The 3,582-nt window shown below is 57.8% G+C and overlaps 1 long non-coding RNA gene across 1 annotated transcript; it reads right to left on the reverse strand.

Moving 5' to 3' along the window:
* Positions 1-224: 224 nt before the first annotated feature.
* Positions 225-3,466, reverse strand: LOC130599601 (uncharacterized). Its single transcript, XR_008972270.1, has 3 exons — positions 3,368-3,466; positions 2,947-2,989; positions 225-416 (listed from the first exon to the last, which is right to left on the reverse strand). It is a non-coding gene; the product is annotated as an uncharacterized LOC130599601 (long non-coding RNA).
* Positions 3,467-3,582: the final 116 nt, after the last annotated feature.

Genomic DNA, 3,582 nt, shown 5'->3' on the forward strand with positions numbered 1-3,582 from the left:
GTCCCTATGGGGTGTCCCTATAGGGGTGTCCCATGGGGGTGTCCCTATGGGGGTTCTATGGGGTGTCCTATGGGGTGTCCCTATGGGGGTGTCCCCATGGGGGTGTCCCTATGGGGTGTCCCTATGGGGTGTCCCTATAGGGGGTGTCCCCATGGGGGTGTCTCTATGGGGGTGTCCCTATAGGGGGTGTCCCCATGGGGGTGTCCCCATGGGGGTGTCCCTATGGGGTGTCCCTATGGGGTGTCCCCATGGGGGGGTCACTTCCGCCGCCCGGAGGCGCTGGGGCGCCGCTCGCCCTCCCGCCGGGGGGCGCCCTCGTCGGTGGAGGAGGTGGTGAGCGCCTGGTGCCAGCGCGCCACCTCCTGGTGCTCCTGGGTACTGGCGGCCAGGGCGCGCAGCCAGGCCCGCATCTCCTCCTGCGGGAGAGAGCGGGGACGGGAAACGGGAACGGGAAACGGGAACGGGGATGGGAACGGGAATGGGAAACGGGAACGGGGAACGGGAATGGGAAACGGGAACGGGGATGGGAACGGGAATGGGAAACGGGAACGGGGAAACGGGAACGGGGAAGCGGGAATGGGAAACGGGAACGGGGATGGGAACGGGAATGGGAAACGGGAACGGGGAAACGGGAACGGGGAAGCGGGAATGGGAAAGGGGGAAAGGGGAAACGGGAATGGGAAACGGGAACGGGGAAACGGGAATGGGAAAGGTGTATGTAAACGGGAATGGGGACGGGGACGGGATGGGGGAAAGGGGAAACGGGAACGGGGATAGGAACGGGGACGGGGGTGGGGAAAGGGGAAAGGTGAACGGGGAAACGGGAACGGGGATGGGAACGGGAACAGGGATGGGGATGGGAACGGGGACGGGGGATGGGGAAAAGGGAAAGGGGAAACGGGAATGAGAAAGGGGGGGCGGGAACGGGAACAGGGAAAGGGGACGGGGATGGGGAAACGGGGAGGGAACAGGGAAACGGGGAGGGAACAGGAAAGGGAACAGGAAGGGGGATGGGGACGGGAACGGGAGAGGGGAAGGGAAAGCGGATGGGGATGGGAATGGGGATGAGGAAAGGGAGAGGGAAACAGGGAAAGGGATACAAAAATGGGGTCAGAGACACCAAAAATGGTGAAAGAGGCACAAAAATGGGGCCAGAGGCACAAAAAATGGTGAAAGAGGCACAAAAATGGGGTCAGAGACACAAAAATTGGTGAAAGAGGCACAAAAATGGGGTCAGAGACACAAAAATTGGTGAAAGAGGCACAAAAATGCACAAAAATGGGGTCAGAGACACAAAAAATGGTGAAAGAAAGAGAAAAATGGTGAAAGAGGGAGAAAAAGGGTGAAAGAGGCACAAAAATGGGGTCAGAGACACACAACAGGGGTCAGGGACAAACGATGAAAGAGGCACAAAAATGGGGTCAGAGATACCAAAAATGGTGAAAGAGGCACAAAAACAGTGAAAGAGGCATGAAAATGGGATCAGAGACAAAAATCCGGGGTCAGAGACACCAAAACTGGGGTCAGGGACACCAAAACCGGGGTCAGAGACACCAAAAACGGGGTCAGAGACACCAAAAACGGTGTCAGAGACACCAAAAACGGGGTCAGGAACACCAAAACCGGGGTCAGGGACACCAAAAACGGGGTCAGGGACACCAAAAACAGGGTTAGAGACACCAAAACCGGGGTCAGGGACACCAAAACCGGGGTCAGGAACACCAAAAACGGGGTCAGGGACACCAAAAACGGGGTCAGGGACACCAAAAACGGGGTCAGGGACACCAAAAACGGTCTCAGGGACACAAAAGCACCCCAGGAATGGTGACAGAGACCCCCAAAAGTGTGAAAGAGACCCCAAAATGGCATCAGAGAGACCAAAAATGATGGAAGAGACCCCAAACCACCATCGGAGACCCCAAAACCGGTGTCAGAGACACCAAAACAGCACCAGAAACACCAAAAGCACCATCGGAGACCCCAAAACCGGTGTCAGAGACACCACAACAGCACCAGAAACACCAAAAGCACCATCGGAGACCCCAAAACCGGTGTCAGAGACACCAAAACAGCACCAGAAACACCAAAACCACCATCGGAGACCCCAAAACCGGTGTCAGAGACACCAAAACAGCACCAGAAACACCAAAAGCACCATCGGAGACCCCAAAACCGGTGTCAGAGACACCAAAACAGCACCAGAAACACCAAAACCACCATCGGAGACCCCAAAACCGGTGTCAGAGACACCAAAACAGCGCCAGAAACACCAAAAGCACCATCAGAGACCCCAAAACCGGTGTCAGAGACACCAAAACAGCACCAGAAACACCAAAACCACCATCGGAGACCCCAAAACCGGTGTCAGAGACACCACAACAGCGCCAGAAACACCAAAAGCACCATCAGAGACCCCAAAACCGGTGTCAGAGACACCAAAACAGCGCCAGAAACACCAAAAGCACCATCGGAGACCCCAAAACCGGTGTCAGAGACACCAAAACAGCACCAGAAACACCAAAACCACCATCAGAGACCCCAAAACCGGTGTCAGAGACACCACAACAGCACCAGAAACACCAAAACCACCATCGGAGACCCCAAAACCGGTGTCAGAGACACCAAAACAGCGCCAGAAACACCAAAAGCACCATCAGAGACCCCAAAACCGGTGTCAGAGACACCAAAACAGCACCAGAAACACCAAAAGCACCATCCAAAACCGGTGTCAGAGACACCAAAACAGCACCAGAAACACCAAAAGCACCATCGGAGACCCCAAAACCGGTGTCAGAGACACCAAAACAGCACCAGAAACACCAAAACCACCATCAGAGACCCCAAAACACCGTCAGAGGCACCAAAAAGGGCATTGGAGACCCCAAACCAGCACCAGAGACACCCCCCCCCCCCCATCAGAACCCCAACCCCCCCATAGGCACCCACCTCATCCTTGGCTTGCAGCAGGAACTCGCTCCCATCGCTGGTCCTACATGAGAAGGCCCCGCTTCAGCACCGCCCCATAGCTCCCCCTCCTGCCCCATTGGCCCCTCACCCCGTTGCCCCCCAGCCCTCCTGCCCCATAGCCCCATATCCCCCCCTCCTCCTACCCCATAGTCCCCAGCCCTCCTGCCCCATAGCCCCATATCCCCCTCCTCCTACCCCATAGTCCCCAGCCCTCCTGCCCCATAGCCCCATATCCCCCTCCTCCTACCCCATAGTCCCCAGCCCTCCTGCCCCATAGCCCCATATCCCCCTCCTCCCTGCCCCATAGCCCCATATCCCCCCTCCTCCTACCCCATAGTCCCCAGCCCTCCTGCCCCATACCCCCCCGCTCCCCGTGCCCCATAGGAGCACCGCAGCTCACCGGAGCTTGAAGACGTTCTTCTTCTTCTTGTAGTCGGTGGCCACCTCGCTGGTGGCGCGGTGGAGGCTGAGCAGGGGCTCCCCGCCGTGGGTGCTGCCCCGAGGCCAGGCCCTTGGCGTCCTTGTAGAAGCCCAGGTCCCCCTTGCTCAGCACGCAGTAAGGTTCACCAGGACCTGGGGGGGTCAATAATGGGGGGGAATTGGGTGGTGTGGGTC

The sequence above is a fragment of the Pezoporus wallicus genome, unplaced genomic scaffold (genome assembly GCF_028554395.1).
Source record: "Pezoporus wallicus isolate ANWC-B61680 ecotype Strahan unplaced genomic scaffold, APGP_CSIRO_Pwel_v1 contig_12591, whole genome shotgun sequence".
NCBI lineage: Eukaryota > Metazoa > Chordata > Aves > Psittaciformes > Psittacidae > Pezoporus > Pezoporus wallicus.